We start from the raw sequence: 24144 nt of genomic DNA, 5'->3' as shown, positions 1-24144 counted from the left end.
GTCCCTGTAGCCTGACAGCCTCTGTCTGAGTGTAGACAGTCTAGGAGCTCAACTGACGTAAATTATCAGTCCATATAAATTATAGACCCTTCAGGTAGAGTAGTTTCCAGTCTCATTACTACCTTTCCGCCAATGTTCAAGTAATCATAGCCTTCCAGTATACTGTCACCTTTCCCTTCATACACGAAAAAGTCAAGTGGTAATCCATCTGGAGATGTGGAAACAAAATTCTTGAGGCCACACGGATTAGGCTTTCCACGAATGTATTGCCGCAGCGTTGTCTTGCCCCAGAAAGGAATCATCTGTTCATCAATGGACACCTGTGTCCTAGGATTTTGTAAACAGCCTGCTCTGACGGTATTTAGCAAAGGACGAATTTTTCAATATTTATCTTTTGCTCTCACATCACTAGACACATCATTGTCTGTAAATAGTTTCAGTGCACTTCTGATTGCAAAAAACCGCTTCCTTGACATTTTCCCTGCTACATCAGTCACTCTTGTCCCGAGAGCCCAATACATATTTAATCTGGGGTAGCCAAGGCATGACATCTTGACTGAGATGCCAAAATATGTCATAATCTCTTGACGAGTTGTATTTAGTGATTTCCCTGTGCGTGAAAAAGATGACTACAGGATGACACATCTCAAAAACACTGTAAGGAATATATTTAAGAAAATATTCTCTCGTCTCACAATGTTTCCCTTGCCAAACAGTTTCTTCAAATGCTGGTGCAGGTGGTAACGGCTCAAAGACGTCTGTATGGTGCCAAGGGGGGACGTCTCTGGATTTCTGTATGCCAAACTGATCAGACACAGTATCTGAGACAGCTTCACACGAATCGTCATCACTTTCCGCTTCTGGTGCTAAAACAGTATCTTCATTGCATTCTTCATCACTGGATAAACATTCAAGTTCTGAGATGTCTCCATCGAACTCCAGAGGTCTGTCCAACTCTTCAAGGATCTGTGCATCTGACACTGAAGAAGTCAAGAAAGGTTTAATTACTTTAAATGAAACCAAAACCTGTAATTATAATTACAGCATCAAACAATTAATGCAACGTTTGTAAAATAAGTCTAAGGATAATGATTGACTATTGCTCAATAATTTTTAGGACATGTATTTTAGTGTACACAGAAATACACATTCAGTTCCAATGTGTCCTATTCGACACACGTGTACAAAGTCTTTTGTAGTACAGTGAAAAATATTATTTCGTGGTTTTAAAATGCTCACATACCGAGTAGTAGTATTTGCCTCAAACATTATGCACCTTAAGGTAACACAAAATGTAAATAACTTTACATAAATGGGTACTTACAATATCTCGACATCATTTTGTCCGCCTTTTCACGCATGCACTCAGGAAACAAAGCTTACACTCGTCACTTTACGCACCAGACCGCTGAAACTCACAGGAATCCATGCTGACATCTCGCGGACGTCTGGGAAACTACTTATACATGCAGAATGAGATTTTCACTCTGCAGCGGAGTGTGCGCTGATATGAAACTTCCTGGCAGATTAAAACTGTGTGCCCGACCGAGACTCGAACTCGGGACCTTTGCCTTTCGCGGGCAAGCGCTCTACCAACTGAGCTACCGAAGCACGACTCACGCCCGGTACTCACAGCTTTACTTCTGCCAGTACCTCGTCTCCTTATACATGTGTCTCTGGCGTTACATCGGAGCTGTGGCTAAACAAAATTCACCAATTTGGTGTGTCGTATAGGACACGCGGGATCTGAGGAGGATATAGTTCATCGCCGGTAATTTACTTTTAGTACTATTATGTTAGTAAAATATGGGAAACCAAGTAAAATGGCTATTACGTGACCGAAGCGTATGCAAAAGGAAACACTTAAGCACTTATAAGCTTCAGTAGTTATGGAAGCATAGAACACAGACAATACAAGCTATCCGATTTGAAGGGACATATCAGTACCGTTTTTTTCTTGTAAATATAGTTTCTGTTCCATTTATTTACTGTAGTAAGTCTAAATTTTTTGCTTATTTTCCTTGCTACTGTTGAGTTGTCGTCAAGCTTCAATTTCATGAAGAAACAGCTTATCTGCATACCTGAACCTCGCATACTATTGGGTTGGTGCATAAGTTAGTAGCGTTTTCCGTAAGTTTGATAAGCACGACATATACACATAACAGAGACTTTCGTCATCAATAATATATTGTCCTTTACTATTTACAACAGTCGGTCAAAGCAGACTTAACTCGATTCCGTGACTGCAGAAACCACATGGTTCTGAGGCGAAGACCTCGTCGAACAATGTTCGGAGTGCATTTTCATCCGGAAAGTTCCTTGAAGGTAGTTCGATAGTGGGCGAAAAATGTGAAAATCTGAAGGCGCAATATCAGGCGAATAATGTGCGTGCGGAATGACTTCCCACCCCAACTCCTACGCAGTGTTTTTTGTCAGTCTAGCAGAAAGCGGATGGACGTTATCGTGGAGTAGCATCACTTCCTGGTCGTTGTTCTTTGATTTCGTCGGCAAGATGTCTAAACTATTGACAATAAATGTCAGCAGTGATGGTTACACTTCGGGAAAGCAATTCTTAGTACACCATACCGTCATTGCTCCATCAGATGCATAACTTTATCTTTTGAGGATGTGTGCAGGTTTTGTATGGGAAGTTGCTGCTTTGTTTGGGCTCAACCATTCATTCTTATGTTAGCATAAAGGCACCATATATCGTCACCAGTAACGATATAGTAGGGGAATGGTCGGTGTTCTTCACGCACCAACTGATGATGTGCAAGCAGATATGCACATATGGCCACCCGCTGATTTTTGTGAGTTTGGCTTAGAGCTTAGGGTACGTATACTGTTGTGTCTAGACAAGACAGCCTAGACACAATGAGAGGAAGCCGAAAGGCACGCGCTAAGTTAAAGCAGGAGGGCGTGAGATCTGAAACAGGATACGTAATGAATGCTATAAAGAAAAGTACGTAGCGTCTGGAATACTTAACTTTAATCCATCCTTTTGGTACATCTGGAGATTGTGGCGATACAAGTGAGACTCTTTAGATACATGCAATGTTACTAATGGCGCCTTGCTAGGTCGTAGCCATTGACTTAGCTGAAGGCTATTCTAACTATCTGCTCGGCAAAGGAGCGAGGCTTCGTCAGTGTAGTCGCTAGCTACGTCGTCCGTACAACTGGTGCGAGTGCTAGTCCGTCTCTCGAGACCTGCCTTGTGGTGGCGCTCGGTCTGCGATCACACAGTGGCGACACGCGGGTCCGACAGGTACTAATGGACCGCGGCCGATTTAAAACTACCACCTAGCAAGTGTGGTGTCTGGCGGTGACACCACATATACACCCGATTTTTGAACGTTCCCCACTGCATGCAAATGTCGCACGAAGGCGAAATGATCACAGTACAACACATTTTCCAATCCTCGAGTACACACTCGTGGATAATTGTGGATTAATGCGTTTAAACGATCATCAAACCCCGAAGGTCTTCCTGGAGGTGTAGGGCCACTAATGCCGAAACGATTCTCCTTAAAACGAGAAAATCATTTTCTTGCCGTGCTCTGTCCAGTAGCATTATCCCCATACACGATGCAAATATTTCTGGCTGCTTCCGCTGTCACCCCTCTATCAAACAGAAGAATATGTCTGAAATGTTCGGAGCGTCCATAGCTACACTCATTATCGACCAAATGACAATATGTGAACTCAAATGGCAACAGAACTACAAATAAAAAATTACAATGTATAAATAAACACACAGAAAACGGAATACTAACATGCAAAAGCTTACGCGTCAACCTAATAGTAACGATATATATCCGCCTCATTCCACACCACTGTCTCCACCGATCAGAATGCGGAAATGTATGAATGACATCAGCCGAAATGGGACATTTTATGTTAAACGATCTCTTAAGAAATATCCCATTCCTACGAAACTTTGCGTTTTATTAACGGAAGGCAAACATCCCCATTTTTAAATCGTATTCTCCAGAAACTACAGTGTCAAGTGAGTATAGCCCAGTTACAGGTATACTACTCATGCTACGTACAAATTACGTTTACATGTTGAGTCTCATTAGCGTATCATCGGCCTTTTATGAAAAGAATCAGTCACATTGATTAAATTTCTAGCGTACCATTACGAAGTTACAAAAAGGATCAAACATATATCAACTGTGCTATGGGCGCATGGAAACTTGAAAGAGTTGCGGGGGTAACGCAAGGAATGTTTCCCACAAGTCTATTCCCAACCCAGTGTCCCTGCCATAGACGTTTATGTGCAGTTGAAGTGTTATGCATACGCGAAACTGGAAATAGAGGAAACAATTGAAACTGAAGTATAAAGCGAAAATAACCACCATAATGGAAGGATATAAACTACTACTGGTAAAAGAGCAAGCTATTGCAGATGTGCGAGTAAAGCTTACATATTGAATACAGTGTATCTAAAAAATTTGGCTATGACTTGGGAATACAGAATATCAGTGTCTACTGTTAATACCAATGGAAAGTGGACATATAATGGAGTACTTGCACAAGTCAGTGCATCCATGCACATTTACTATATTAAAGAACACATTGTTTTTATAAATATCCCATTAATATTTAGATTTGCTTAAAGAATGACTGTTACACTGTATCTAAATGTGGTGGATTGGAAGTTGTACACCTAAATGTCAGAGCTCCATGAGACTGGTCAGAGATGATGTGGTTGTCTGTAGGAGAATAGCAGTGAATTTCAGAGGACTGCCAGTTGGTACAGAGACTGGATATCAATAAATAATACATCATACATACAGGAGAAGAAATCCTGTACTGAACATTTACACTATTGGCAACACACTACTGAGAACAGTAACTACCTTATAATACCTAATAGTAATTGTCCAGATCGACCTAAATTTGAATGACTCATAAGACAACTTAGAGGAAACACATATTCTATGCTGTGGTTCACTGGGAGAATCTTAGGGAAATGTAATTAATTCACAAAAATAAGTATGTTAGCAAAACACTTTTTCGACTGATTTGTCAGTACTGCTAATCAGCCTGGGACCTTTACGATATTGGATTAATAAATGAGATGAGATAAATAGTAGCGCACTTCATTGTGGGATTGTTATGGAGATGATAACCAACAAACTCCAGTTTTAGATACTACAATAGAGGTGTTGTCACTCATATGTTTACTACTGAAAAATCTGTGGGACTAAGTTCCAGGCAATATATTATTTACTTCCATGTACATCTTACGAAATGACCACTTCAAGAAATTACACCATACACTGTGAAGTGGTACACAAGTGTTGCAAGTCTTATTTCCAGTACAGACAATAGCACCATCTGGTGAATAAGACAAAATGGTCTGCCTCCAATTAGCATATTTGTTCCACAACACTTTAATAGCTACACCAATAATTAACCACTGATTAATGGCAGTGTGATCCATATTTGATGCTGACCAAGCTGTGGCCACATACGGTAGTGGGTGTGAGGAAGTTTAAGTGGTATAAAAACTAGTGGAATAATTAAAGTTTCCAGCAATTTGTTTGCTAGAGTGGTTAACTTACACATAGACTATGTGGAAACAACACTATTTATGATTTGCTAATCATATTACCAAATTTATAAAGTACCCTGACTAAAGATTATATTAAGCTATAGTTTATAGCTCTAATGTTTAATTCTACAAAAACAAACACTAAAGAAGTTGAAAGAATTGGTATGCGACACTTGAAAAAAGGAGTCTTTGTACCTAGACTGATACATTCATTGAGAATCATTCTGCTGGAATGAGGGGAAAATACCAACTGCAAAACTTTAACTGAAAACGAATTTTGTAAAACTTTGAAGCCATATACTTCTAAAACAAGTATAGGGTTACTGTGTCATAGAATTGATGATGTAGGTGTAAATAGTATAGTAATAGTATACCTCTCCAACGTAATGCGATCTGGATTGTTGGGAATCGCCGGCCGGTGTGGACGTGCGGTTCTAAGCACGTCAGTTTGGAACCGCGTGACCGCTACGGTCGCAGGTTCGAATCCTGCCTCGGGCATGGATGTGTGTGATGTCCTTAGGTTAGTTAGGTTTAAGTATTTCTAAGTTCTAGGGGACTGATGACCTCAGTAGTTAAGTCCCATAGTGCTCAGAGCCATTTTGTTGGGAATCATTCCCACATTTTGTTTCAGATGAAGACATAATTGTCTTCATCGTATCTTATACTGGTGGTGGTGGTGGTGGTGGCCCAAGTGTGGCAAATTGATTAAACTTTGTGTACTAGTGTAATCTGTACATAGCAACAATGTATTTGAGTAATGCACTGTAGTAATGTGTTAAACACTAGAAGTCTCCCATTTACAATAATGGTGACTACCTTGAGAGGCATTTGAAAATGAAAAATTGGGCAAAAATTGTAAGAAATTGCCTCGAAACTGATTTCTGCTGTTGTTACCAAAACATTATGCTGATCGACCAATGTACAGAGCACAAATTACAAGTCCAGCTTGTGATTATGGCTGTTATGCCCTGACGAGTGGTGGGGTAAGACAACTTTGACTGGTGGCGGGGGTCAAATCCCACAGATGGGGTAACCCAATTGGCCTAGGAGTGTGGGGATTTTGAAGGTGGCCATTTTGGGTCAAATTATGATAACTAAGATAATGCTAAAAGTATCTGATCATAAGTTAACCTAACTTGAGAGCACAAGTGAGTGGTTTGTTTACACTAGACTAGAGCTATAAATTGTCCTAAACAATGGAGGGGCTTACTGGGGTGCTGTTTGTTCACATAAAGAAGCTAGACAATGTGGCTGGTTTGTTTACATAAGGAGAGTAGTCCCACTGCTACTGAACCAGCTCCGTTCCTCTACTACATGAAAGGGGAAAACTGAGGCACTGCAAGTAATATTGATGCCAGAGAAGAGCAATAACTGACAGAGTTTTAAGTAACGGATTGTATCAGTATGCGTATCAGAGAGCAGACAAGTGCTACACAGCGCTGATCTGTGGCGAGAAAGACCTCTCCCACATCTGTTCCTCCAACAACCTAATGAAGGGCTAGGACAGAAATGCAATAAATAAATCCTTCTAGCTGAGGGTTACATAATAGCAGAAGTGAGAAGCTTAAAAATGTAATAAATGTAAGTAGGACTGACAAAAGAAAAAAAGGTGAAAGAAATAATCAGGACAGTAAGCGTGCAGTCTAATGTCTCCCAGGATTCAGCAAGCAGTGGAAGGGCATCCCTTCCACAATCACTGCAGCCCCCAACCCAATGGGAATAGAACCCACTCAGAGAGAAACCTTAAACACCTTTTTAACTGTGTTTTTTTGCTATCAGTGTCAAGGACAGGGAATCATTACACTCATGTATTCACTGGTGTTCGCCTATGAAGTAAAATAGGATAAGGTAGGAAAAATGCTAACTGCATCTAAAAATAATTAAAGAAGAGAAAAGGAGATGATCAAGGCATCTGATGGTAAAGATAGGGTCGAGGGCACCACTGATCCCCATTCAGTGGGAGACACACTAGCTCCAACCACACTGCTCCCACCCCAAAAAGAGTTTAAAACTGAGGGGGGGAAAATAATTCTCAGAGGAAACGAAGAACCAGTTCAACTATCCACCAATATTACTGGCCAAGAATCTGGAAGGCCTTGCTTGGTACGGAGAGCCAAGACGAGAGGGCACTACACCAGGATGTGAGCTACTGTCTGCAAGTCTCCGCAAACGGAATGTGAGGAAGGCTCATTACATGAGATTAAACTCTGGGTTATTGCAATGGCTAATGCGGAAAACATAGGATGGAGGATTCCTTCTGTGAGGAACAGGAGGAGGAGCACCATGTGACCCTAGTCTCTCATTGTGTGGCGTTTATTAGAGGGGCGTAGTCCATCATCTACTGTTCCGTCTGCAAATAAGTAGAAGTCTGCTTTGCAAATGCAAATCTGTGCCTGGAATTCTCAAAGTGAACATCGGATGAGTACTCTTATTTCTAATCAAACCGGTCTGTAGCTCATTTCCCAGGATACCCACACGATTTTGGACCCAGAGAAAGACAAGCAAGCAGGTAGTACTGCTAAGGTCACACACAAGATCATAAACAGCAGATATTGCAGGCAGACAAGGGTAACAGTGATCAATACAATGGAGACTGCTCATTGAGCCACTAGTGAAAACTTTGTTTGGTGGAGGTCTATTTAATAAAATGTAGGGCTCTGCTAATTGCTATAATCTTCGTCATACAAACACTGCACATTCCCGAAAATGAAAATTGTTCCCAATAGCAGGAGATGTAAAAGCATATCCTATCATATCCAGGGTTCTAGAGAAATCAGTGTAAATGGCTGCAGAATCCTGATACTCCCAAAGAGATAAGAGGCATATATGCTGAAATGTCATGGGGACAAGTGGAACTTCAGATACTTCCATCTCTTGACAGGTCAGCCCTAATTTATGGTCTGGGAACTAACCAAGGAGTGCACAAGAATACATAGGGAGCACATTCTAAAGGAAATAGGTGGAGGCCTTAGCATAGGGCCTCAAGTCACATTCCAACTGGTTATGCCATCTGAGGGTGACTGTCATGCAGCTAATGCCCCTTATATGAAAAATAATAATAATAATAATATAATTTGGATAGTTAGAATACTGTATGGTGTTTCCAAAAGTGAGCAAGATTTGGCTCTGAACAGGTAAGAACCCCACTTCAGCAAGGAGAGTCTACAGGATCAGCCTGGAAAGTGCTCGTGGCCAATTTTTCTCCACAATGATGAACTTGGTCCAACAATTTCAAAGCTGTAGGTGTCACAGAGCCATAAACCTGACAACCATACCCATGTCAGTATGGTATTTGGGTACACTAAATATGGATTAGAGTAGTGTAATATGTAGTGCAAGAGGTATGGGTGAAAAACAATAAGCATTTAACTTTCACATAAAGCTGGTCTTCAGTTGACGAATCTTTTTATCAAACTAAAGTCACATAAATCGATATTTAACAACAACAGCCAAGTGCTGAGTATGCAAATACAGTGCTGTGTTAGGATGAACTGTGCTACAAATACACAATTTGTGTTTTCACAAGAAAATTAGATTCCGAGGACAACAGTCCAACTTGAGGTCCTTCGGGTGGCTCCTTGGTGCTGACATTCAGCTGAGCCTACAGATTGCAAACTATATCAAGGGAAAAGGTCGTTGACATATGTCACATGTTAACCACTTGCCTGACAAAGGTCAAAAGCCCACTGATGGAGATTAAGAGACACACTCATCACAGAGCCCCCAGCGAAGACGTTCTCTTCGACTTGTGGGAAGCTGAGTTGATTTAACTGTAGCCACAAACAATTTGTGGAATAAAAACTGGCTAATGAAAATCAGTAGGAAGTCTCTAATACCTGATTCATGGAGGGCACATAAAATGTGATGGTACCAATTAGTAGTCTCTTATACTTTATGCATACGAAAGAAAGACTGAAATGAATGTTGGCATTTACAAAATGCCTATCAGACTGCTGTTTCCAACCAAACTATCTCATTGATTGTGCATCCTCCTTCCCAGAAACCATCATGGGGGAGGAAAGACCTCCTGATTTGAGAACCCAGATTAATCATCAGGTTACCAGCCTTTCAAGCATTTTTCAGAGCACACCGATGAGGCTAATCCATCAGTAGCTCTTGATGGACATAGGTTTTCACTTGGTTTTAGGCTTGAGACAATGATACTGTGTCAACACTTTGAAATAACAACACCTTTTAGTCAAGGATGATTGAAGACCTTGAGCAGCTGGAGTATGTGAAACAGAGACTCAGGTACTGGATCATCTGCTTATTAATGTACTCCGGGTCTGGGGCTGTATCACGTGCTTAGTAAATTCCTGAAACAGTTTGATGTGACTGGGGTGGGGGAGCGGGAGTTGGTAGGTGGTACATGATAGGGATAGGTCTTCAACATGTCTTGAGTGTTCTTAAGGTATTTAGGTAAGAGGAGAACATTGACACTGCCACAAAATGAAGTGTGAGGTGTTCAGCAAGAACTGAAGCATTCATACAAATACCATCATGAAGGAGGACACCCAGACAGTTTATTTCTGGCAACCCAGTAGTCTACGGAGTATGGTTCAGACCTGGGATGAAGGGGCATACATTCCCTAGGAGGAGACAGGCAAGACTTTCCATGGAACTGCTTAGAAGTTATGAGGGCAATATGTGAAGGGTCACACTCAAGACATTGTAAAGCCCTTCAGAGTGTTGACTATCTGTCACACTGCATTTGGTTTACCACAGCACCAGTCGCTGGAGAAGGGATACCTGCAGAAAGGGCGACAGCAGTTACAATGGAGCAAGTGATCATGTCACCTCGTAGATGCAATCAGACAGAAAGGGTACAAAGGCGATAGCAGAGATCAACAACTGCTAGCTGGCTATCTACTGCCCAATGTAGTAATTGGTCCCTCAGGTGGTGAAAAGTGACAATCACTGAAAAGCAGTCACTGTCACAAGGATTATTGTTTAGCATCCATTGTAGGGAAGCTATAATATTGGGGGAAGAGATTGAAAGATCAGTAACAGGAGACACGTGTACTATCATAACGTGTGTCAATCAGAAGATACCTACGAGAGGACGTAGTACTCCCCAAAAGGGGTAGTGTGCATTGAAATTCTTAAGTAGAAGAAAATGGTGGGGGGGGGGGGGGGGGGGGTGAGGACAGAATGAGTGCAAGAGTTGTCCGATTTGGTGCCCATCTCAAGAAAGTAAATACCACGCTTAGCGGCAGATCAGTGTTACAAATGGTTATCAATGGGGCCATTTACACTCTCGCTGCCATGGAACGGAATCCGCTCACTGACACCATCTGTATGAACCAAAGTATAGACCCCTCCAGATGCTCTCAGGGCCAATACAGTTCTGACAGAAGGCACCTCCAGGAGTTGAATGGTCATCATTGAAATGTGATTCTTGGAGATCAACAGGGATGGAAGAACAAGAGAAAATTATTTGTTTTCGTTCTTGCAATACAGTACCAATTTTATCATGTTAAGGGTGTCCTGATTAGATGTGAAAGGACCAGGCAAATCATGTGTGAGGATCACTTTGTCATCAGTGGGGTGGAACGATACTGATGGACTGTAGTCCAATGGCACGAGATATGGCATCACCAGTTTCACTGGAGTAGCTTCATCCCAAAATTTATTCTTTTTCTCTTCAATTACTTTAGAAGGGCAGGCCTCTTGCAAGGGCTTATCCACTGTGGCAGAAGGAACTTAAGAAGAGTAGGCAGCCCTGGAACCCACATTCCATGGTTCAGCCACTGGCTGGTGTTGGGTCATTGGTCTGTTTTCATGAGGAGTTGTCTATAGGGAGCCCCATCACTGACAGACCCCGAAGTAGACTGCTGCTTTTCTGGGTGGATGTGAGTTGAGGTCTCTGAAAATGGTGCTTCAGGAACCTCAATTGGGGAGTGTCTACCCGATCCATAAGCTAATTTACTTGCACGACTACCAGAGGCTGATGTTCAGGGGACAGTGAGAGTAAATGCATGACATACTGCTAATGACTGACATTTCGAGCACCATATCACAGGTGCGAAATAAGGTTCCACATGAAAACAGTAAACCACAATTTTGACTCTCAGGAAGTGCGACCCATCAAACGTTATGAGGATTGCTGTAGTGAGAAAATTGTTGTCTCGCAGGCTTAAAATACACAACATACCAAGAGGATCCTCTGCTTAACCAAGTGTTTGTGTAGTTCTTCAGTCATCTGCAGCATTAAATCCCAGTGAAAAATTAAACTCGCTGCCAAGTTCAGTCTCTTACAGGGTGTTGTGGTAACAGGTACATCATGAAGTTTTTTTTTTTTTATCCAAGACTGATGCCTGCAACTGGGTAGGATTTGGTATTTTAATAGAGACAGAAGCACTTTGTAGTTTAACAAGGGATGAGATTTCTCCAACTAAATTTTTAATGTTCTCCATAAATAACAAACAACAGTAGATATGATCATCTGTCTGGTTGCAAACAAGAACAGAGATTAGTACGTTTCTTCAGTTTGCTTGAATTTGCTTACCTCAATGTTATGACCAAAAAGTGAAAATTCGTACAGTACTAATAACCTGCACCGAAGAATTCCTGTGTATCCGAAGAGACTGCCAGACTCATTGCCACTGGTAATTTTGGTCTTTTCACTGCACCAGACGTTCGTAATTATGCCATTTACTCATACTGAGGGCTCTCCTCACAGGTGCCACCAAAGCCCATCAAAGCCAGAGTAATGGCCAAACAGATTGATCACCATTGCCCACAATCCTGGTGTCCCAAAATGGACAGGCATCTAATCCTTGGCAAGGGAGTAACAGTTTGAGCATCAATAGCGTATTCCTTGTGATATTGGGGGCTACCATATGGACTGACTAGCATCTCCACCAATGGTGGATACCCATCCCCATTCAGAGGTACAGCATATTTTGACTGACTATCGTTGTCAGGCAGTCATAGTCATGGAAAGAGAAATGATAGAGGTGAATGGCTAATTGACTTCTGCAGGGAAAGGCAGCTGATAGTGGCAAACACATGGTTCAAGAACCACAAGAGGCGGCTCCACACTTGGAAATCACCAGGGGATAAATACAAAAACCAAACTGATTTTATACTGGTAGAAGAAAGATACAGGAATGGAATTGAGAAGGTGCACACATTACCAGGTGCAGATATTAATAGCGACCACAGCTTACTTATGGCATAAACAGAAATTAGAATGAATAAACTAAGGTAGGCGACCATGGTGAAGAAGTGGGATCTAGAGAAGAGAAGATCCAACAAAGAACAAATTACAGAAATGCTGTCACTTGAGGTCTTAAACACATTACGAGACAAAGAACCACCTGATGATATCAACGAGTACTGGAATATGCTGAAAGAATGAATCATTGAAGCAGGACACCAAAATATAGGATATATCCAAGGGAAAGGGGCAAAAAAAAAAAAAAAACCATGGGTCACACAAGAAATGATTTCCAAGATGGAGGACAGAAGAAAATTTAAAAACAAGAACACTGAAGATGCAAGAAAGATGTACCCAAGGTTAAATAATGAACTGAAAAGAGAAAGAGCAGCTAGGAAAAAAATGGCTAAAATAGGAATGTGATGCAGAAGGAAGGGAAGATACGACTTACTATACAACAGAGTAAAGACTATGACACTGGATCAAAACAGAGCAGGAAGTGCTACTATGGAAATTTTTAGTGAAGACATAGAGGTAGTGTACAAAGATTGTGACAATGTCCTCCAGAGAGGGGAAGAATATCTAAACGGGCTACATGACACAGACCGCAAACCAGAAACTCTGGAACTTTAATCATTCAACAGTGTAAGTGATACGAGAAAGGACCAAGCCAGATGAGGGTGATTCATCTCTGGCTGAAGATAGGGATTGGTATCCCCGGTGGATGGGGAACAATTGTTCCAATATCAGGTGTGGGGGAAGCAGCAGGAGCCCCCCCAAGCCATCAGGGGGCAGCCCTGAGGGCTCACTGTAGGACACATAAGGGGTGAGAGTACTGTCATCAGAGGGGAGGATGTCGTAGCTGTAGCTTACAACACTGTCAATACATTTAGATGATCTTATTTTTTCTTGAACTCTTGGTATTTCAGTCACTCAAGAGTCTCACTTTCCTGTTTTTTCCCCCCCCTCTGTGAAAGACAGCAGAGTCTGGTGAGTAGGGAAAATGGTTCTGTCCATTGTTGATGCAGACATGGGGAGGGGCACAAAGGGCATTCATGTGCAACCATTGTCCACCTTCCCTACAGACTGGACTGGTGTCATAGCATGAAGACATGTGCCTAAATTTCAAATGTTCGAAGCACCGCATAGGGGAAGGGGAGGACATACAGTTTCACATCATATCGGTATACTATCACCTTGACCTTTTCAGGCAGTGAATAGCTCTCGAAGGCCAAGATGAAGGTCCCAGTAGCAACCCTATTGTACTCTGGTGCTCTAGGGACACTATGGACAAAACACGCGACCCTTCACTCAAGTCAGACTAAGAGGTGGTCACGATGGAAATGATGCGTTGAACCATATTTAGAGTATTATGGGGAGGGACAGTCACCAGAATGTTACTCAGCTTGTCAGAAGCAAGGAACACCCATGACTGGGCAGGGGGGTACTGTTTTAATCGAAACTGACCCACTCTTTATTTTGGAGATGGCTGCCACTTCCCAGACTTGTCCTCTATATTCTCTACAAAGAATACAAGCTTTGTAGTCCATCCCCCATCTCTCCTTGTACAAACATGTATGGGGGAGAGGTAGCATTTCTGTCACTTAGCCCTATGTTCTTCCCACAATGTAGCAAGGGAAGGAAACATTTTGGGGGCAAATGTCTGTGTTGAATATGCTCTTTCCTCCTGAAGAGATTGCTGGGGCTCCATGAGTACCAGTGGCAGAGAGCTTCCATCCACTTCATACGCAAGTCGTCTGCCATGCAGCCACCCAGTCCGAACAGGAGCTCTCCCCATGGACCCCATCCAACCTCAGCAATGGCTACATGGCCAATAATCCATTGCTTAGAGTTCCTTTGCCCACGCACAATGTGCACATACTCAGCATACATGGGGAGGTATCAGCTCCTGCACAAACAGTATGATCCCCGCATGGTCATGTGGCAGCCACCCTGCAGGTACTTTATGATCCCCCCAACCCACAACAGGATAGCTGCTGTGCTGGGTTTTTAGTGTATTACCACAGTGCAAAGCCACAAAGGTGGAACATACACCACACTGGGCAACTTTCCCTGCACGATCAGCACTGCGAAGGCTGGAAGCTCATGGCAGCCAAGTACGTACTCGCAGAAGAGTTTTAAGACCCCTAACAGTGGGTGGAAGGAGGGGGGGGGGGGGCAGGCATGTGGGTAATTGGCATTGTGGGGATATTGCTAGACACCATGCTATTTCCGTGACACTGCAAGGATTATAGCACAGTTAAATTGGGGTATGCGCAGTCGTTCACAGACAGCTGCATCTCTCTTCTGAATGGAACACAGTGCAGCTGAAAGCATTTCAGCACTCAACACTAGTTTCCAGTTATCATGAAGAGAGTGTGACAAACCATGTTTTCATATGTTTTGTCTGCATGCTAGCGAGAACTGAATATACTGAAGAGAAATGGCATAATTTTAGTGCAATTTCCAGCTCACATTCAAAGAGTAATGGTATAGTTTTAGTGCAATACTTACAGTGTGCTGCAGCACATTACTATCAGTCGCCCCTCCCCTACGGGTCTTTTCCCTAGAGGTGGAGGTGATGTCGTTGCCATCTGTGGTAGCATAGATGCATGTACTCGCTCCATCCTGACTTTCAGGTCATTGTTTTACTGTGTGGCTTCTAAATTAGACACAGTGCAGGTTCCCAGGTCTTATTGAGACTATAAACCCCCTTCCTGTTGACGAGACTGTCCCTGGAGTGAATTTCAATGGCCTCTACTGACACTGCCCCAGTATTTGGACGTCTGTGCTAAAATCCAGGCAAATTCATATTCCACTGCACAATTCTGGGACAAACTTTGACAACTGTCTTGTTGGGACTGATTAATTCAGTGTGCTGCTTGTGTTCTCAGCAATTTTCTTTGACAGTGTGTATTACTTGTCCAGTATATGTCTTGCCACAGTGGCATTTATCCGATATAATCCAGCTATCTGCAAACTGAGATCACCTTTAATGCTCCAGAAGTACGCCAGAGTTTTATTGGGTGAGTAAAAGACAGTTCTGACTTGGTGCTTTTTCAGCATGAAGAAATTTGACAAGCTATCCCACTGAAAATGCCATATGCTGAATGTTCTTGCATTTCTGAAGAGGTGTCATGCCGAGCAGGTTGTGACGCATGACCATGGCGAAGTTTGGCACATCCATTCAGCAGCAGCCAGGATACTTGAGAAGTGGGCCAGCCTTGCCTTGGTACATGAGTGGGTATACTTTACCTGCCAGAGTCTTGAGTACAACTCAAAGTACATTTACAGGTGGTGAATAACTAACCTCTAAACAACCTGAACTGATGGTGTTGCATGAATGACAGCCAATTCTGTACACAGGAAGGCCACAGACATCAAAGATCAAATTTTGTACAAAATTTACCATCACTGAAGGCCTTGTGCAGGGCTGTCATCAATCTGACAGATGCAGCTGAGTGGCAATAGAGAGGGAACTTAACTTTGCTCCCACCCCTATGTTCAAACCACCAAGAATGTGGAGAGAAAGACCAGGGCACTTCTCAAGGACTGATTTGCCACAGGGGGTCATCAAGAAATTGTTACTACAAGGACCCGCACAGTCAAGGCTTAAGAGATTCCCAATGTCCACAAAGTGGGGTGCCATTACACCCCATTGTCAGCACCATTAAAGGATTATACACTTATTGGCAAAATGCCCGATAGAAATACTAAGTCCTTATACAGGTAAATGAATGCATCACATCAGCAATTTTGTAAATAGCCTCAAAGACTTCACACTGAAAGACTCAGATATCCTGGCACATTTGGTTGTCATTTTGTTATTCATCAGACTGCCTCCACAAGAGTCACTAGAACTTTGAAATTTGATGGGAAGACCACCAACCTTTTCAGGCATGTCCTGGCCCATATGTATGAGGGCAAATAAAGTCTTTGCCCCTACTTTTTTAGCCAAATTATGGTTGTAAATGCAAACTAAACATACACATTTCCAGCAGTTGCTCCTTCTTGGACCAGTCCAGCCTTACCTGCCAGTAGCTCTGCAGACAGTGCTGCTATCAGTTGCTGAAGATGGTGGTTGTGCTTCCCACATACACAGCAAATGAACAATGAAGCATGGTTCGTTTTCTACAGAGAAAGTGACGAACCCTCATAGAAATCCAGAGGAGAAACGCACCACACATGTGAGGTAACATGTCTCACTTTGTGATGTGCGAGGTGGTGCTGTTGCACGTTCACAAAAGGACCTGAAGATCTGTGCGACTGATCATTTGTGGAGACTGTGTTCATTGATGAGTGACAACATTTCCCACATGGATAAAATGGTGAATGCAAATCGGCATGTGCAGCTCAAGGACATTTCTGGGAGCTTACTATTTCGTATGGAAATGCTCACATCATTCATGGATCCTTAGAGCACCAGAAGATTTCATGTTGGTGGGTACCTAAGCAGTTGGATGACATTATGAAAGACAAGCAAATGATTGCTTCACTGAATCACCTGGAACAGTATGCTGAGGAGTGTGAGTTTCTGGACCACACTGTTACTGACAATGCTGCAGTCCGAATCTAAGCAGCAAAGCATGGTGTGGAAACATCTGAGTTCACCAGTGACAAAAAGATTCTGTTCGGTGCCATCTGTTGAGAAAGTAATGTTAACTGTCTTCTGGGATCACCATCCTCCTGGATTTCATGTCACTAGATGCAACCATCAACGGCGACAGTTATTGCTCCACACCGTCATATCTGAGGGCTGCTATCAGGAAGTAACACTGAGGGATTCTAGATGTGGACAATGTAGTTATCCTCCACCACAGCGTGAGATTTCATGTGGCATTCATAACCAGTGACAAGCTCCAGTCATTTTGCTGGAATAGTCTGGACCCCCCCCCCCCCCCCCCCTTCATACAGTCTGGATCTCAACCCTAGTTATTTCCATGTTTTCAGTTCACTGAAAGAGTTCCTGGCACAACAGCGATTCATGGGCAATGATGAAGCTGAGACAACAGTCTGACTGGTTTCACAGTAAATGAGGCAGATTCTATCACCAGGGCTTCTCAAATTTAGTGCCGTGATGGGACATGAGCCTGAACCAAGGGGGGGACTATGTGGAAAAATAGTGTAAGGTACATAGAATAGTACATATATTTGTAATTACCTGTATGAACCTTATTTCAGCTAATAAAAATGGAGGAAACGACTGATTCACCCCCATATTACCTATTTAATGGAGAATATTATGAACAAAGTAAGGGAGTTGCAATATGCTGCCAACTTTTGCCCGTGGTTGTGAATTTGTATATGGAGCACTTTAAGGAAGAAGCCTTGAAGTCATCCAAATGGAAACCCACCCGATTTTTCTGTTACATGGATGTCACGTTCATCATATGGCCCCACGAAAGGAACGAACTTTTTTATTTCCTTGCGCAAGTGAACTCCATACATCCCAACATCAAATATGCTCTGGAGAGCAAAACAAGAAAACTAACCATTCTTAGTCATCGTGAGAGCTTATGGAACCATGGGCCACGGCGTGTGTCAGAAAAAAAATGCACAATAACCTTTATTTGCATGGAGACAGCTGCTACCATCCTGCATGGAGTAATGGGGTACTAAAAACACTAGTTCCCTGCGAGTGCACCATCTCAGACGCACAGAATGCTTCACGATCTAGAACAACACAATTGTGTTCAGAAACAACAGTTCCTCAGAATGGCACATGAGGCGCGTACTCCACCCCACCACTACAGTATAAACTGTGGAGATGCAAGAAATCACGGATGAAGAGGTAGCCACTGCCTTTATACCGAACACTGGCGCACTTTCGGAAAAAATCGGACGCATAGTGAAAAGTGCCGGGTAAGAACAGTATTTTCCCCTCCCAATAAAACTACGGTAGAAGTACTGGAGTGCGCCAAAGATGACCCATTTGCGGAAGGGCGGCGTATATCAGACTCCATGCCACAGTAACAAGACATATTGGTCAAATAGTGTGCACCATCGAAAATCGATGCCGAGAACACCGGTGGCACACATTACTAATGTGTCCAAACTAGTCGGCGGTATAACAGCATTGTTTGTTGGAAAATTATACCGTAGAACATGAACGTACCAGGATTTTAGCGTAGAATGAAATACTGTAGCAGCGTCGTTAGAGAGACCATCGAAATTCGCACTAGGGACAAACTCATTAACTGGAACTGTAGTCTCAACAAGGCTTGAGAACCAGCACCAGGTCTAAATAAGACGACAGAAAACAACGATCTGGTAGTTGGGGGCGGGCAGAGTATCTACACCTCCGCTACCACAGATACCGATGCCATCGCCTCTGCTGTTGCCGATGCGCGCCGTCGGCGCGGATCGTGTCGGTAACGGCTCGCGGCGGGAGAGGATGCAAGTTTGCCACGCGCCCTCAGGAGCTCAGTTTGTCAACGCACATAACGATGGCAACATGTCTGATCGCCAAACCATTGGGCCCGTTGGACACTATGGAACAGAATTACAAGCGTGTGCAGCTCCATAGACTTTCCTTATTCCTTCTACCCAGCTCACGACAACTTCGGCTTGGTTACAGATTACGCTTTAGTTCAGGAAACGGACATTTTAGCTACAATGCTGGGTAACGGGCGACTTTCCCTCCATGGCCCACCCTGTTGTAGAAGTGTTTGAAACGGTGAGGAAAAACCCAGATGTGAGGACGAAACATGAGTTAACGGATACGTTGTGCAAAACATAGAAAAAAGTGGGAAAAGCCATAATCTATGTTCTAAGAGCTACCTAGCTTGACAGCAAGGAATCTATCCTAGAGATCAAGTGCCACACATTCGGAGAGCATGATTGCATCACTTGAAAGGAAGTAGTACTGCAATCACGGGGGGGGGGGGGGGGGGGCAATCTCGCCACACATACTAGAGTTATGATGCACTGTGGGTTAAAAGGCAAGGCTCAATTATGTTTGCTATATTGGTGACTTTATTTTATGGGCATTAGGCCGTGGTCCAAGGTATAGGTCTCTGGCTAACGTTTCGTCTTTCAATGATCAGAGGCTACAATGACTCAAAGCAGTTACAACCTCAAAAAAGCTTAGCAAGCCAAACTGACAGATTATAACTATCTTCTGAGCCATTACAGTCTCTGACGATGTTTCCACCATTGGAAGACGAATTCAGAAAGATGCGTGCTATATGAATGTGTTGTGCTCATATATGTAATCTTCAAAGTATCGCAACAGTAATTGTTGGGGGAATAATTTCCAGACAATATCACAATATTATCTGTCTCTGGTGTCTGCAGCAGTAGAGTAAGCTTTTAAAGAGAGGTAAAGTTACGAGAACATTTTATCTCAGAGCCGGTTCCCGAAAATAACGCCGCCTTCCCTCCGCGGATTCCCCGTTTTGTTCGAACCTACCGTTAACAAATGTAGCAGCCATCCTCTGAATTGCTTCGATGTCTTCGTTCAATCCGGCCTAGTACGGATCCCAAACACTCTAGCAGTACTAAAGAATAGGTCGCACCAGCATCCTATATGAGGCCTCCTTTACAGGTGAACTACTCTTTCCTAAAATTGCCCCAATAAACCGAAGTCTACCATTTGCCTTCTCTACCACAGTTTTCACATGCTCGTTCCACTTCATATCGCTTTGCAGCGTTACACCCAGATATTTCAATGACTTGACTGTGTCAAGCTGGACTCAGAACGGAATATGGCTCTAAACACAGGAATCTGAGCGTTTAAAGTGGCTGACTCATACTGTGACTTCTCACACGGAGCATTTTCTTACCTTTTTGTACCATATGCTACGCCTTTCATACTAGCCAAGTTACTAAGACATAGTACCATCTTTCCGATTTAGAGGTAATTTCAGTTTCAGCGAAGTTCATTTTTCCCTTCTGAGATTACATTTATTTTTTTATCCTCTCTGAATCTAATTGAAACACCGAACCAAAACAAAAATTACATATTACAAACTTCTCTTTAAAGGCCTGGCAGTTGTCTAAGATGAGTTTGGATGACAAATTATTTTAACTTGTTTTGTGATTTACCTTTCCTAAAAATGAATTATACTAGTATGTAATTCCACAGAATATTGCTGAATGATAACAAGTACTTCCATTTGCTGTTTTTCTCTCTCTTCCAGAAATTCAAGGCCATGTAGTGTGAAAGTGGCTGAAATGACTTAAAAATTACCAGAATGTGAGAGTTTTTAGCTCTCAATTCAAAACTCGTCATTATGAAAAACAGGAACGAGAAGGTGCGTTTCTTATTAAATCTCAGCCACTTATCCAATTATTCATTACTGTTTTAAGCTATGGTCTGCAGTATATGCAGAATTTCAGACCATGGTTTTTGAGTTTACATTGATACAAAATACAGGAACATACAGGATTCTCTTTTACTGTTCTCATTCATATGGAATCAATTCAACTTGCAACTAAGTGATGCAATATAAATTTGAGGATGTCAAAGTAATGGCCAAGAACTGCGAAGGACTAACAACTCAAGATATGTCCGTTTTCCAATGTGGTTGCAGAGATTCTATATCTAATTACAATCATCACTAGCCATCATGAAGTAAACATAAAACTGTTTCTCATTTAAATGAATTTTCAACGCGAACGAATGTTTTTAGTATTGGAATCTTTCTATACTTGTGTACTGCGCCCACAGACTCTTTATGAAAAACATTTCCACACTAACTGATAACTTTTTAAGTTTGACCCTAGTGTTCATGATCAGAAGTCGAAATATCTTACTTTTAAGTGAGTCCATCACATTTTCTTCGTTTTCTATTACAGGCAATAGCAATTATTCTGTCCAGGTGGTGATTCATTCATTTAAGGCCACTCTCCCCTTTCCACGCACACAAAATCATCACTTTTCCGCCTCTATTTGCATTCAAGGGGGCCTTAAAATATTTGGTCACACGCATTTATCCTTCAATCTGCTGTATCTTCATCAGTGTATTGATCTTCACTAGCTGTCAAATCCTCAAGTCACTGGACCCGGAAATTCTTTAACAATTACTGCAATTAGTTAAAAGAACAGAAAGAAATTACAAGAGTACTGGGGTCTCCTGCGAGATTTTATCGACTATTAAAATAGCATTCGTACAAGAAGGCGAACAGAGTGCCAATTGCTAATGAATTGTTTGAACGGTGATAAGAGATGACTGGATGTTCAGATAATGCGAAAGATAAAGGATCAATTTAATTTACGTGTGAAACGACCTTCCTGTAGTGGAAAAATATTTACCGACGCAATGAGAGCCTGAAGCTACAATTATTCTGAATATTTTATTTGCTTGGCAAAAAATTATTAAGTGGCCAGATAATTCAGTGACACCCGGGTATTAGTGAGAAATGTCAGAGCTGCCCCAAGATGCCTCAAACAGGAAGAATAAGTTTCCATAGCAGCTCTGTTTCTTGCGCGGATCATAGTGGCTCGCGCTGCTGAGCAGAGTCCGCGCTGTCCAGCACTGGGCATGAGACCCGAAGCTGAAGAAACAAAATACGAGTACTAAAAGATTTACAGCATCGGGTTTTATCCAAAGCTACGATAATATCTTAATGTCTAGCTTGGAATAATATTCTGAGACAGTGCGGGCAACCTATTCCATCAACTGAGATATGTCAAACTGAGAAGCCTACGCAATCTCTTTGTCAGTAGAGTTTGCTCTAATGTAATCGCTAGGAGTTTCATACCAACGACTCATTTTAGGTTAACAATATTTATACAATTATTGAAGTTTAACTATAAGAACAGACTGCTTCAAAAGACTGAGTTTGTAGCTAAATGACTCGTGGGCGAGGCTCGCTTTACCGAGTAATTTCCTGTAGCGACATACGATTTCGAATACAATTCAGAGATCTTTTGGAAACCACCATTCAATGTCATGTATAAGCAGCAATAGCACAATTACTCATATCTGGATTTCTGTTTCTACAGCAGCCGATACAGCCTCCTGTTTTCGTGAAACGCAATTTGATTCACCGTCATATTTGCATATTTCCGCTTTAGTCCTGCAATGCTACATGCACCTACATGTAGGAACATACAGTTCCTACATTCAAAGAGTAAATTTCTAACTACTCCATGACGTTCCAAGCACACTTTCTGTCGTTACTTTTCCTTTTTTAAAATAAACACTGCATAAGCTAATAAGAGGACACTATTCGAATTTTGAAGTGATTGCAAGTTATACATTTAGATATTACTTACATAACACCTTGCACGAACAACTCAACGTTACTCACCTTGTCACTGCATTTCGAAATTTTTCTGACACGGGTGATTCAAACTACTAAGTTCGAATTTTCTTCCATACTAAGAAACTTCAGTCAACTGTGGAAAAATATAGTTCATTACATTTTTCAGGCAGCTGAAACTCTTCGTGAAACCCTTCATAGACCTCAAAAGCGGATGGTACGCCTGTGTTTCTATCTCACGTGTACGTCATGGTATTTATTCTGCTTACCCTACACAATTTCCAAACCAATAGTCAATCCTCCAAATTTCGCAAGGCATTGGGCAGTGGCCTGTGTCGGGACCAGAGGCGGCCGGTTTGTTTGTATGAGATGAAATGGAGCCTCTGCTGTGCTTTTAGCCTGGTTAACAACACAGGAAGCTACAGTCTAATCATTTGTACGTTTGTTTACTTACAGCACAGTAGTTAACTCGTACCTTTAGCAAGACAATCCATAAACCCCCAAAAAGTTGTGGACACTGATCAGGCTAGTTGCCAACTGTTTCAGTGGTGCGTGGTGTTCACCCCCATGATGTGCGGGCGCCGTTAGTTATAGTGTGTTCCGAAACATGGAGGACTTGTAGAGGGAAGCAAGTACATAATATTTTGAATAGGAACCCGTGTCTGGAAACGTCATCCAACGACACTACAGAGCGTCGAAGTTACACGCGTTGCCGTCTGTAGGTGTATGTATATGCAGGGTGATTCTGTGAAGATGATACAAACTTTAGTATGATTGAGAAGGATAAACATATCAGTTTTTGAGGTAAGGGTCCCTGTACCGAAAATTAACTAGTCTGAAGTTATAAGCTGAAATCTTTCTGATACCTGCGACTAGCAGAATGGATGTACTGGTAATGTTGTTGCTAAGATTGTAGAGTACGTAACTTTCTGAGGTTTTAGCATGGACCAAAACGTGGAAAAAATGTCCAGTACGCGTAGTCTCTAAAATGCATGTCTGTGGAGCTATGAGCACTACATCTTCGCTAATGTGAAACATCTATTCTATTGAAGAAGTGCTCATAGTTATCAACGTATGCATTTTAGAGCCCATGTTAACTGGACAGTTTCTTATTTTGGTCCATACCACAACCTCTGAAAGTTGCCTACCTTACAGTCTTAGCAACAACAGTACCAGTACATGGATTCCACCGTCAGATATCAGAACGGTTTTG

General features: G+C 42.2%; 1 protein-coding gene and 1 non-coding gene across 2 annotated transcripts in view; both read right to left on the bottom strand.

Moving 5' to 3' along the window:
* The window catches only part of LOC126470153 (plastin-2), a 237643-nt gene that overhangs the window by 188718 nt on the left and 24781 nt on the right, over positions 1-24144 (bottom strand). The window lies entirely within an intron of this gene.
* Trnas-cga (transfer RNA serine (anticodon CGA)) lies at positions 1538-1612 on the bottom strand. The gene has a single exon. It is a non-coding gene; the product is annotated as a tRNA-Ser (tRNA).

This window comes from Schistocerca serialis, chromosome 3 (assembly GCF_023864345.2).
Source record: "Schistocerca serialis cubense isolate TAMUIC-IGC-003099 chromosome 3, iqSchSeri2.2, whole genome shotgun sequence".
NCBI lineage: Eukaryota > Metazoa > Arthropoda > Insecta > Orthoptera > Acrididae > Schistocerca > Schistocerca serialis.
This window is presented reverse-complemented; position numbering and strand designations above follow the sequence as displayed.